This window comes from Hyperolius riggenbachi, chromosome 11 (assembly GCF_040937935.1).
Source record: "Hyperolius riggenbachi isolate aHypRig1 chromosome 11, aHypRig1.pri, whole genome shotgun sequence".
NCBI classification, from domain to species: Eukaryota; Metazoa; Chordata; class Amphibia; order Anura; family Hyperoliidae; genus Hyperolius; species Hyperolius riggenbachi.
The window spans coordinates 109,613,021-109,626,360 of NC_090656.1; the positions used below are offsets into that span (position 1 = coordinate 109,613,021).

General features: G+C 42.3%; 1 protein-coding gene across 2 annotated transcripts in view; it reads left to right on the forward strand.

Moving 5' to 3' along the window:
- The window catches only part of PKP3 (plakophilin 3), a 159,399-nt gene that overhangs the window by 66,298 nt on the left and 79,761 nt on the right, over window positions 1-13,340 (forward strand). The window lies entirely within an intron of this gene.

Genomic DNA, 13,340 nt, shown 5'->3' on the forward strand with positions numbered 1-13,340 from the left:
AAAAGAGATTAGCAGGACTGCCAGGCAACAGGTGTTGTTTAAAAGGAAATAAATATGGCAGCCTCCATATGCCTTTCACTTCAAGTGTCTTTTGACAAACTGTTCACCTCCTCTGCTTACACCTCTCATACTGTGGTTGTCCTTGGCAAGCTTTGCACCATATGAATTGTCATGTAAAGAATGCTTGGGGGGCCCCAGTGTAAAACTTGTACTGAGGCCTAAAGCTCCTTAGGTACGCCACTGCACATGGGTCTCTCCTATATTATAATAGCTTACAGTATTAGCTGTCACCAGTGCCTCCTCATTCATGCTGCAGATAGTAGCATTGGGTGGCCTGTGCATCAAGCCTTTCCAGTGAGAATTCCTATTTTGATTCCACGTCTGGTGACACCCAGGATGCTCATGGGCTCGTTTCCACTAGTGCACTGGGCGGGATCGCAGGCGAATCCCATGAGCCGTGCCATGCACGGCTATGGGATTCGCAGCCTCCGCCGCAAATTCTGTGGGGGGTTCCGGGCGATTTGGCCGCGGCGCCGTTATCCCCTATGGCAGAGTTTCCCCGTGCTATTCATGTGCGGGGAAACTCTGCGGAATCGCGGCGGAAACCGCAATAGTGGAAACGGGCCCTTTGTGTCTTTGGTGGGACCAGATGTGACAGGCAAAATGTAAACCTGACAGTTTATAACTTTACTCTTTGTGTGTGTTTGTTTATGTTGGCAATATTTGCTTCTCAGTATAGCAGTCACTGGGACAGGAAGTGAGGAAATGACATCCATGGGCACACTGCTATACAAATCGGAGAGATAATTCTGGGGGCAAATTTATCAGGACAGGTGCACAGAAGACTGGAGCATATGTGAATCAGTTCCCCAGAGCAGCCAATCAGAATGCAGCTGTTAAACAAAATAAGTAATCTGGTTGCTCTGAACAACTGTTCTACTTTCTCTCCAGATTTCTTTCCATGAGATTTGATAAACTTCCGCTGTGATGCTGGCCACACACACCGGTTGTAATGCAGTCTTTTTAAACTATTGATCTTAAAATCATCATTAGAGTATTATAAAACACTCTGTTCAGTGCTATCATTTTTTTTTCTCTCCTATTTGATAAAATGGTTTGATGTTGCATAGATGCATTTGTTCTATTGAATCATCCACACTATGCGCTTTATGTAGTAATGCAACATGTGACCCTAGTAGATGAGAGCACATTGCCAGTTTGAATCTATGGGCATGTTCACATCTCTGCATTGTAACGGCTTGCTTTGTCATTCCTAACATACGGTCTATCCTGTGTTTCTGGATAATGCATATGAAAACCTGTAATATAGAAATAACACACAGGTTACGGTATTCATTGAGCATGGTGGCAACAAGGCCTTCCTCTTACCCACTATTTACAAAAGGAACTGCAAAGGCTTTTGAAGTTTTATTGTTGCGCTATGTACAACACTTTAATAGTTGAAACTAGTATGGTTGAGGTGAGCCAGCGTAAAAGTCCATAGGGAACAGTTTTCCAGTCACAGCAACCTTTACAACTAGCAGAATTCCAATTGGCCAAATAGTGTGGGTGTATTAATACTACAACCTATCTGAAAAGTAGCAGTTCAAGTGTGTTTTATCCAACCAATCACGTTAGTGGAATCTCCCTATGGACTTTCACTCTGGCTCACTTTAACCACACTAGCGAGTTGTAGTTCTGGATGTCTTTGCACCTGCTAAACAGCTTTTCATTCTGTTCATTAATAGGTAATTGATATGAAGTAAGATTTTTTTTTTTCCCATGTGGGACACAAATAACAGCAAAAGATCTTTCTTTTAGCTGATGGGGGAGGTTTAGCACATCTGACTGGTTTTCGTTGCTGCTTGTTTCTAGAAGTGCGACCTCATTCACACTTACTAAAGCATTGAGTAACAGGCATGTGTGTGTGTGTGCATGAAAACGTGTCAGTGAGTGCATAATCTATTCCCTTAGGTGCCACACATGCACACGCAGATGCCAAGGTCTCGCATGGAATGGAGGGGGCCAGAAGTAAGATGTCTGGGGGATGGTGACAGCATTAACTTTCCTGCAAGTTTTTTAGTTGTTTTCTGGGACTTGCCAGATCACTTTAACATGCTGTGTCCGTACTAATCGGTTTCCACAAAGCAAAATGCAAAAAAACAAAAAGAAAATGGATCTAGATTCTAGCATGAGGTAAGGTTGCCCCTCAGTTGTGTTGACACCCGGGGCCCAGACAGTCATAAAGACCCCAGACCAATTGTTCGTTCTTTTTTTTTTTTTTTAAATCTCTCCTGACTCCTAGGAAAAATATGGTTTGCTGTACCCTGTGTTCATGGTGATTTTTGAATAAATGTTGTAACAAACATTTTTAACAATTACTTTTAGCCAATCTTCTTGCACTATGAAATCCAAAGAAATTAGATGTTTCTTCATTCCAAATGAGCCAATCAAAATTCTATGAGAAAACAAAAGAAACTTACGGTAGTTGCTAAGGGTGATGGCTCCTCCTCCCTGTTCTACATTTTGTAAAGCACCTTACATTCTGGAGCGTGGGTTATTATGCTTACCTGTTACTCACAGGGCAGTGTGTTTGCATGTACTGTACATCAATTGATTCATCCTGTAATTAAGCAATGTTTGCATACAAATGTCTTCATGCCTAGTAAAAATAAGAAGTTGTGATTTTTCCCTGCTTGTCCCATTACCCATCCCTGTTTCTTCTGGCACTAGAACCTTTTACTGCATTCCTTAGTCACTTGGTGTTCCAGGTCTGTCCTTGTGAAAACTCTTAACATGGCAATTAAGTGTTCTTCAGCTACTGCTCAGAGGAATGCATTTGTTTTGACAGACTAGCATGGAGCAGTAGTCATATTGGGTGTTTTTTGTAGTATGAAAAATCTTATTGTTGACAAGTTGGCCAATAGAAATCTACCTGTTGTATAGCCCCACCCTGGAACGAGTACTTGCATTGCTGGATACCTGGAGGGTGCTGTCATTCATACATTCACTGGTTGTAGATCCTGTATAGGAGGCTCCTAGCCTTGTTCCCATCTGGCTTCATAACACCCTATTCACACAGAAGGTGTTAGGGCAGAGTGGTTCTACCTCACAGCTGTTGTGTTAAGCCACCTAATGTTATGACATGGTAGTAGGCCGGCGTTTGATGTGTCTGCACTGGTGTGAATGTGACAGGCGCTGACTTTTGATCTTGTGTTGCTAAAACCAAAAATTGCTGCCACTGCCACTTTACCGCTTGTGTACAGTATGTGGAGAGACTCCACACAATATTACCATTAGGCAAAGAGGAGAGCAAGCAGTTCTGAGTTGCAAAAAGTGCTTGTCCACTGCTTATATTTACGGTATGTGTTTGTGTTTTAAATGTTTGTGCCTTGGTTGCATTTGGCAATGTATCATGTTTACTGCAAATGTGCTTTAAATGGACCAGTAAAACATATTTTTTTTTAATTTTTTTTTTAATTGGATTGTATTCTTTATGTGCAGTGAGCCCCTTTCCGGCAGACACGGTATATTTTGCTTGCAGTGTTTCTGGACTTGTATACCCTGGTTGATATCTCCTCTATTGGCAGTTATGGATCCCCCAACGTTCACATTTCATCTCACTGTTGTCTTCATACCCAGCCTAGGGCCCTCCTTCTGTGGTCAAATCAAAGAACGTGGCCACAATGCACCCTCTGCCCAACTGGTGTTTCAACAACAACCACAAAAAGAAAAGTCTAAACCTGGATTGCAAAATGCCAGGCTTTTTTTTTTTTTTTTTTTTTTTTTTTTTTTTTATGGCAATGTGTGAATGGCCTCTAAAGTTATGTACAGAATGTCTTCACAAATGGGCATTATAGGTATTTGTGTTCACTTGTTCCACACCTAGTTATTTAAGAATGCCTTGCACTGCTTTGACAAGACTCCTCTATTTACTACTATGGACCTTCCCACTGCTCTTAAATGACAATTGTAGCAAGAAGGCTGCCTTATTTATTTATTTAAGCAATACCAGTTGCCTGGCTATCCTGCTGATCCTCTGCCTCTAATACTTTTAACCATAGACAGTGAATAAGTATGCAGTAGATCAGGTGTTTCTGACATTTGTCAGAACTGACAAGTTTAGCTGCATGTTTGCTTCTGGTGTTCTTCAGACACTACTGCAGCCAAACAGATCAGCAGGGCTGCCAGGCAACTGGTATTGTTTAAAAGGAAATAAATATGGAAGCAACCATTACCTTCTTGCTACAGTTGTCCTCTAAATGTTTACCTTCATAATGCCTGGTACTTACTTCATGCCCATATGTGACCATATCCTTAGTTCACAAGTACTTTAGGGCTGGTTCACACAAGCTTCTTTCTGCTCAGCGTCTCGATCAAACGCTTTTTTTTTTTTTTTTTTTTTTCTTTCTTTCCTCCAGCATTTACTGTAACAGCTAAGCTTTTAAGGTCTTTTGAAGGCTTTTAATGGCTTTCAGTGCTTTGCAGGAAAGGACTGGGATGTGTGTCTGCAGGAAGTGGAAATATGGGCTCTTGTTGGCTTTCATGGGCTTAGCTTTTGATGGCATTCAAACTCAACGCCAGCAACAGCAAACGACTTCTAGAAGCTGCATGTTGTTTTTGAGACAAGACGAGATGCCGGGATCTACTGACAGGCTTCATGAAAGTCTACAAAAGCACATACTAAACGCTCCCATTTACTTGCTTGGGACGGCGCTTGATTCCTAAAAACATCGCTTTTGCCCGTCCCCTAATACCCCCGCAAAGCGTCCCTATGAACCAGCTCCAAGTTTGTTTAAAATGTAGCCCTGATACAATAAATAGTGGCTTAGAGATTAGCACTCTCAACTTGCAGCGCTGAGTCCCGTTTGAATCCTGGCCAGGGTACTATCTACACAGAATTTGTATGTTCTGTGTCTGCATCGGTTTCCTCCCACATCCCAAAAACGTACAGATGAGTTAATTGGTTCTAAAATTGGCCCTAGGCTACAATACATACACTACAAGATATAGGCTACGATACATACACTGCGGGATATGGACATGTGGTAGGGATTAGATTGAGATTCCACTCTGAGGGACAGTTAAAGTGTACCAGAGCTGATTAAAAGAAAAAATGTTGTACATACCTGGGGCTTCCTCCAGTCCTATCCGCTCTGATTACTCCCCCACCGCCGTCCTCTGCAGTCTGCAGCTCCGATACCGGGTCCCGTCACTTCTGCCAGTCGGAGCAAGTCTGACGTAAGAGAAGTGCGCCCTCTATGTATCACTCCAGAGGCTGCTGGAGAGCTATGCACCTGTACAGTACTGTGGAAGATGGCTATGCTATATAAATACTAAATAATAATACAATAATTGAATCCACATTTTAAGATACTGGCATGTTGCCCCTCCCCCCTCTATGTATAGTATAGGACAGCTTTTCTCAACCTTTTTTACCCTGGAAGAACCCTGCAAATACTTTTTGGATTCCAGGGAACCTTTACAACTGGTTTTTGGATCGCAAGGAACCCCTTAATTTATTTTGCAGACATGGTCTTTAAAAGCTGGTGTGGCTGTTTATGTCACTACTACCTATTACAGTGCTCCTCATTGTATTGCCTCCTATACTAGTGCTTTTTATTAATGTACTCATTATTATTCTGACTCCCAATGTAGTGCTTCTTTTTACCGTACCCCCTTCTATAATGTGCTCTCTATGATACTTGCCACAACCCCCACGATGGGGAAAATGCCAAGGAACCCTTGCAGAATACTCAAGGAACCCTGGTTGAGAAAGCCTGGTATAGGCTATTGCTTTGTGTGTACTGATAGTAAACCAGCTGCTTTTCCTCCCTAGTTGTAAATGATGTGCCCCATCCATAATTCATTCATGATCCCTGTACAAATGCTCTGCTCATGACTCTGCTTCACATGAAATCCATCACCCATGACCAGTCTGGGGACGTTGGAGGACACCTGTACCCAACCTGAAAAGGTGCCCAAATGTATTACAAATGACTATTTTGGATGTCAGAAGTTGCAGGTGTGCATGACCACATCCTCTGTGCTGGTCATTTATCAGCATGTCTGAGCACAGTCAGTTTGTATTGTAAGCAATGACAGTGACACTCCAGCAAAATCGTTTACTTTGGTTTAGATCTTGGGAAAGTTTAGAAGTCTTGTCAGATTATTCTTGCTGCCCACATTGGTGAGTTGTTCAATTTTCAGCTGACTGATTAATACTGTAGCCATAACACCCTCCATGGCAGCATAGACAATCAATACAAATCAGGTGGGTTTTATACTTTTCTCACTCTGGAAGAGGATAAATGGCTAAGCTGGCTGTGGAAAGCACATCATGCACCATGAGATGTCTGTTACATTGGGGTGTATTCAGGAAAGAATGGTTAAAGGAACACTATCCATTTTACATATTTTTTTTCAATTGAGATAGGAATTCTTTGGGAAGTGCTGCTAAGTACTGGTGTATACATTTCACTAGCAACCTCTTTGTTTACGGTTATCAAAATACTTTCAAACTTTACTGAGGCCAAAACTGACAGAATGAGCCATGAGGGGAGGGGAAATTCCCCTCGCACTTGAACAGTTAACCCTGTGTGTGAGAAGAGAAAGCTCCCAACAGCTGCAGCTTTTGTGTACTGTGTTTCTGACTGAAGTGTCTGAAGAGAGCAGAGGAAACTTGTTATGAACATTTGTAATTGTCACAGATTTTCATACTGTTTTTGCTTTTAGAGAAAGTCTGATATGCAACACTGATGTAGTCTGATATGCAACACTGGCTGTGCATTGAAGCAGACACCCCTTCTGCAATTGATTTGTCACAATATAGCTAAATCCTACACTCAGTAAATTAAAGCTTTTACCTCTGTTATTTAACATGAAAAGTAGGAAAATGTTTACACAGCTATTAAGACATTATTTGTACATTGTCATTTTAGAACACATCGATAGTATTCCTTTAAGTTGCCAGGCGCAGGGAGCACACAGCAGTTTTACTTGTATTTCAGACAGTAAAGTAGGGTGCATTGAGTGCTAGCAGTACCCTGGTGATGTGCGATCACTACCTAGGTAATGTGGTTATGCTAAATGCGCAAAGCACGCTACCTTACCACCGGGAATACAGGTAAAATTGCTGTTTGCTCCCTGCGCATGGTAACATAAGCATTCTTTCCTGAATACACCCCATTATTGTGTAGGGCTCTTTCACACTACAGTACTGCATTTGTGAAAATGCACTTACATTTTCCAGGTGTTTTGTTTTCTGCCCCCCTCTCTCCTGTTTATGGCTAGAGGCACACTTGGCTTTGCAGGAGTGTTTTCTGCCTTGAGGTTTTTTTGTGTTTTTTCTGTGCGATTGCGTTTTTTTTTCCTGTGCGTTTAGCCATTGAAAAAAATAGAAAAGATACAGTATTGCATTTTTTTTTTTTTTTTTTTTTAAAGTTAAAAACCTATGCAGAAACGCACATCTTATGTGTCTCCATTGAAATACGTTGTGTGCGTTTTACAGGAATATGCAGCAAGTTTTGCGTTTTGAAAATGTAAATTGGAAAATGCAGAGATAGGCTTTATATGTGGCCCATATACTTTCATTATGGGCAAAAACCCATGCGCTTTCTGTAACGCTAGCGATTCAGCCTATTGTGCTCCTAGCCCAGGCATGGGCAAACTTGGCCCTCCAGCTGTTAAGGAACTACAAGTCCCACAATGCATTGCAGGAGTCTGACAGCCACAGTCATGGCTCAGAAAGGCAAATGTATTGTGGGACTTGTAGTTCCGTAACAGCTGGAGGGCCGAGTTTGCCCTTGCCTGTCCTAGCCTATAGCTATGAATAGTTTAAAAGAAAAAACGAAGCCAATTTTGACCAAAAATGCACCATGCATTCAGTGCATTTAAAAAGTGCAGCCCACAAAAACTAAATGCATAAGTTTGGTCCTACTGAAGCCTCAGTTAATTGCATACCAATGCATATAAAGGGACATATGCATAGTTACTGATGCCCACAAGGATGATGACTCGGCCCAAACAGGTGACCATTAGCAGCGAGTTCTGTACAGATGCATTGCTAGCCTACAGGCAAGAATGTCGCATTGCAGTTCTCGATTTGCTAGATAACCTAACTCCTCGCTATGTTACAAAATGACCAGGTGAAAGAAGCACATGCCTGTCACCTATATTGTTTTTTGCAACCGACAATACATGCAGGACAGGTTTTCAAAATTACTGGAGTTCTCCAACACAAAGTAAACGTAGTAAATTTGGTTCCACAGTTGTAAATCGCTAGTGCTAGCTCTGGAAGGAGTTTGTATGTTGTCCCTTAATTGCATTTAAATGCCAATTTGCTCAGGGCTGTGTCAGTTGGCTCTTGAATTAGTCCTCCAGGAACATTAGCCAGTAACATCCCCTGGTCACACACTGATGAGTGGCTTTTGTACATTAGCATTGTGGAGTATGTCAGTTCAGGAGATACATAAATGAGTGTGCAGACAGTTATGCAGTTTTTAATGGGGCTAGTTTATGGTCAGGGGAGGTACAGCGATGTTTGCTTAGCTTGTGATGTAAGCATATTATTACCTGTGTGTAAAGTTCATAGTCTCAAGTTCCCTGTCATATTCTGTATGGCAGCAGACAGCATGAACCAGCTTGTGATATTTGCTAGTGAGTTGGATGTTGCCTTTTTTGTTTGGCAGTTGTTGGAGTCATCAGAATAGAGGACTGCTGCTTCTACCAATAATTGCCCATGCAGCTGACTTTCTGGATTAAATTGTAGAACTACTCAACTACAGCAATTGTGATGTAATCTGTGCATAAACTGTGCATACTTGTATGTTGTATAAACATACATAAGCAGCTAATATATCTATCCCTGCTGATTGGTGTAAAAAATCCAGCAAAGCTGTAGTCTCCTCCCAAACTCAACCAGACTGGGGATGCCTACACAGGTTACACAGACCATTCACCAGGCAGGCCATGTATCTCAAACTTGTGTAGACCGCACTGGTGCAGGCTTGTGAGGAAGGGATAGAGTTTAGACAGGGTTTGACTGGTAGCTTCCTCAGACAATACATTGTTGTCCTTTCTGGATGAAACCCCAGAATGGTTATGGCCAACCATTCTGGGGGTTCATCCAGAAAGGACAACAATGTATTGTCTGAGGAAGCTACCAGTCAAACCCTGTCTAAACTCTATCCCTTCCTCACAAGCCTGCACCAGTGGGGTCTACACTAGTTTGCCATAGAAAGAACAGGAGCTCCAGGCTGAGCACTTGTGTTTGCAGAGAGGTGGCTGCACATCCGATTTCCCTCACATGCTGTACCCAGCTATACATCTGTTGTGAGAGAAATTACCTCCCTTAGTTGAAGAACTAAAAGACGTCCAGGTTCTTGGCCGTACCACCGCCTGATCCTTTTCCTGTACTATTTTCTAAATCGCTCACCTGGGATGTCGTAACAGTGTGGTGTTAGATCATGGTAAACCACCAGGAGTTTGTGATCCAAAAATGTAAACTAAAAGCATTTCATGAAAAGTAAAGTATTGCTTTCTTTATGACTGCATGGACATAAATTATTCTTGTAGCTCTACCAATTGTCCTGAAGCAATTCTTATTCTTGCTCTTCGGACACGTGCTGGAATCGATGACCTGCAATTACCTTTGTTTTGAAGAATGGAATATTGTACTTTGTATTGTAGAAAGTTAGTGACAAAATCAATAACTGTCCTTTAACAGTTGTTGAGGGTGACAGTTATTGGCCGTGTGTAGCAGCTCATAAGATTGTATCAAAATCTGGAGAGAAGTTACGGTACATGAATATCCAGTCTTTGCTGAAATACTTCCATATTAGATGAAAACAATGGATCAGTAACTTGTTAACCTGGTTTATTGTTACCGAATCGCTACTCCGTAATCTTATCGTAAACTTAAAATTGCACTGATAAACCTAGATCAAACATTTGATTTGGCCAATCGTTCAGTAACTGTTGTTGGCATGTTGCTTCAGGTGACAATCGGGAACAATAGTTTTTGGGTGACTGAAAAGCTAATTGGCATATTTGGGTCACTAACCTTCCTAACCCCCAATTCTCATCAGAGGAGACCAATCAAATCATATGTGTGCAGCTCGTGTCTAGAGGAGAAGTGAACAGCGCTGATCAACTTCTGTAGTGTTGCATTATCTGATATATCACTTAGTTATTTTAAAGGTAACTTGAAATGAGAGGGATATGGATGCTGCCATATTTATTTCCTTTGAAGAAATGCCAGTTTCTGGGCAGTCCTGCTGATCCTCTGCTTCTAATACTTTTAGCCATAGACACTGAATAAGCATACAGCAGATCGGGTGTTTCTGCCATTATTGTCAGATCTGACAAGATTAGCTACTTGCTTGTTTCTGGTGTGATTCAGACACTACTGCAGCCAAATAGACCAGCGGGGGTGGCCAGGCAAATGGTTTTGTTTAAAAGGAAATAAATATAGCAGCCTCCATATACTTAAGGTTCCTATTAAGTACAAGTCTGTCCAGCTTTTGTGGCGCTAGTACACGCAATACTAAACTCTCCTGCATCCTTTAGAGGCTGAGGTGAGAGCCCTATGGAGGCCATATTTATTTCCTGTTAAACAATACCAGTTGCCAGGCAGTCCTGCTGATCTTTCTGGTCAGTGGTGTCTGAATCCCACACCTGAAACAAGCATGCAGTAAACCTATATATTTATTTATTTATTTATTTATTTATTTTTTTGCTTGTTCAAGGCCTATGGCTAATGCTGGATACACACGTTGCGTTTCCGTGTCGATGCGGCGTTCGATTCGCGTCGATTCGATTATTTCCAACATGTCCGATTCGCAGGTCGAGGGATCGTTAGGTCGATTTGCCATACTTTACATGGCATTCGACCTAAAAATAATCGAAATGCTCGGAAATAACCGAATCGAACGCCGCATCGAACGCGGAAACGCAATGTGTGTATCCGGCATAAGGCCTCTTTAACGTGGACTAACGCACATCAATATTAAGTCTGTGTAACATTCACAGTGCACATGTTGCGTTGTAACGTGTAGCAATATTTAGAAAGTGCTGCATGCTGTGCGTTTAGCAATGAATCTACTGCGTTATGTGTGTTGCACATGCTCAGTTATGTGTGTGTGTGTGTGTGTGTTTTTGTTTTGTTTTTTATGCAACGCATGTGCCGTTTTCGTTCCATCACTGTGCGACAAACGGCGCACCAAACGCAGGGCTAAAGAATGTATTATAACGTCCAAGTTAGTCTTTCAATGCGTTGCATTAGGGGCACATTATGCGACCTTAACGTTGCATCAAACGCAACGTCGCACTGTGAAAGAGGCCTAAAAGTATTAGAGGTAGGGGCTTAGCAGGACAGCCAGGGAATGTGCATTGTTTAAAGGAAATATGTCAGCGGCTATGGGTCTTCTGGCTTTGTATTCTCTGCTGTGTTGTTCTATAAGGACCACCTAATTTTTATTTTTTTATTTTTTAGAACATCATTTACAAACTGCAAAATGTGTGAATGCATTCTGATGTAATCTGCACGTAACTGGAGACCTCAGCAAGCTATGTCACGGTTGTAAAACGATAGTAATCCCAATGGTTAGGTAGCTTCTGTGCTCAGGTGTGTTTCTCTTCAGATATTGTGGGAATAGGATGTTTGGTGAAATCAGCAGGCTATCTGTCATGTTCTGTCTGTGTATGAAGAAGCAGGAGTTATGTGCTTGCAGCGTTATACATTCCTGTCAAACGATGTGTGTCTGCCTTTGTGGCAGCTCACTATACAGTCTAGGGGTGGGGAGATGAGAGCTGTCTTCTGCTGCTCTGTCACCTGTGTGTAATAAGGAGGGGCAAGTGGGGGGGGGGGGGGGGGGGAGTTGAGGGAGAAGGGTGTGCCCCTGCCTGTCGCCTGGGTGTTGAATTTCGGATGCTGTGTGTATAGACCTGTTTATTAGGATGAGTAGGAAGGGGCTAGCCGTACCTGACAAAGTACTTTTACTTGATATTTATCCCATATATAAATGAGGGATGGAAAAAGCTGAGATTAACAGCAGTGTAATTTTAGGTTCTCACCACCCATCCCAGTTCCCTTGATTGCATAATTAGCATCAGACATTGCCATAAAGCCCCACACTTAAAGGGATAGTCCACCCATAATTGATACATTAGGAAGCCTGTGCTGTTGTGCTGATCTTCTTCTTTCTGCAAAGGACAGTTACAAGCGATTTAGCAGCTAGTGCTTCTCAGTACTACAGTCTCTGGTTTCAACACCAACCGGGGAACTGTCATCATAGAGCTTGTATATTTTACCCATGTTTCTATTTAGATCCTGTGGCCACTAAGGTTTCCTCCAGCACCTGAAGAACATAGTGATCATTTAATTGACATCCCCAAGACTGCTCTCAGACTCTGGTGAAGCTATATGACTTGATTGGACTATGAATTCCTCTGAGGATAGTTAGGCATAGGAGCAGCTGCTGGCCATGCATAACCACTGTGTCTGTTACGAGCTTGCAGGGGCAGTAAAGAGGCATCTCCCTCATGGTGGCACATCTGAGCATTTATGTAGCCCCACTCAAATGTGAAAGGAGGTAGTTTCTTGCTGCTGAGTAATTGCACCACATTCTGAGAGCTGACCGGGGTGGGCTTACAAACGTTACCATTCAGCGGCATAAGTCCCAATTCACACTGGATGTATCAAAAACTGATCACGGATCAGGTTTTATTTGGCATGAGTTTTTGATCCATTCCGTTAGCATGCGGTCAATGCGACATGTTTGTCGAGCCGGATTTATAGCAGCCTCCCAAATTTGCTGTCTGTTTGGTGGAATGTCCTGAATGGATCTGTTCTAACAGCAATGAGAACGGATCCTATTGATTAACATAAGATCTGTTCACCTCTGGTAGGATCCAGTCGCTTTGGCACAAAAAAAACGCTCCATTTAGCAGAGCTAATGTTAACTTGACCTTAAAGTAAAGTTGAGCCGGGCATAGGGTCAAAAAGGAAATGCTTGCCTAAGCAGAGGGAAGCCTCTGGATCCTTCCTAGCCTCTCTGTACCTGCATTCCCAGGTTATTAGAACCTGTTCTATATCACCTTGCTTCGACACCATTAACTTCTTACAGTTGCGTCTCACAGACTGTGAGATCACTTGACTGTCCACACAGCAAACAGGAGATAGACTTTCTCAGACTTCTTCAAGGTTTACGTTATTTATTCCAGAAACAGAAATACAGATAACTACAGTTCATCATACCCTGGCAAAGCAGATTTCCATGTTGCGTTACAGCTGCGTGAGTACCTTCCTGCTGAAGGTACCCAGGTCTTCTTGTATCTAC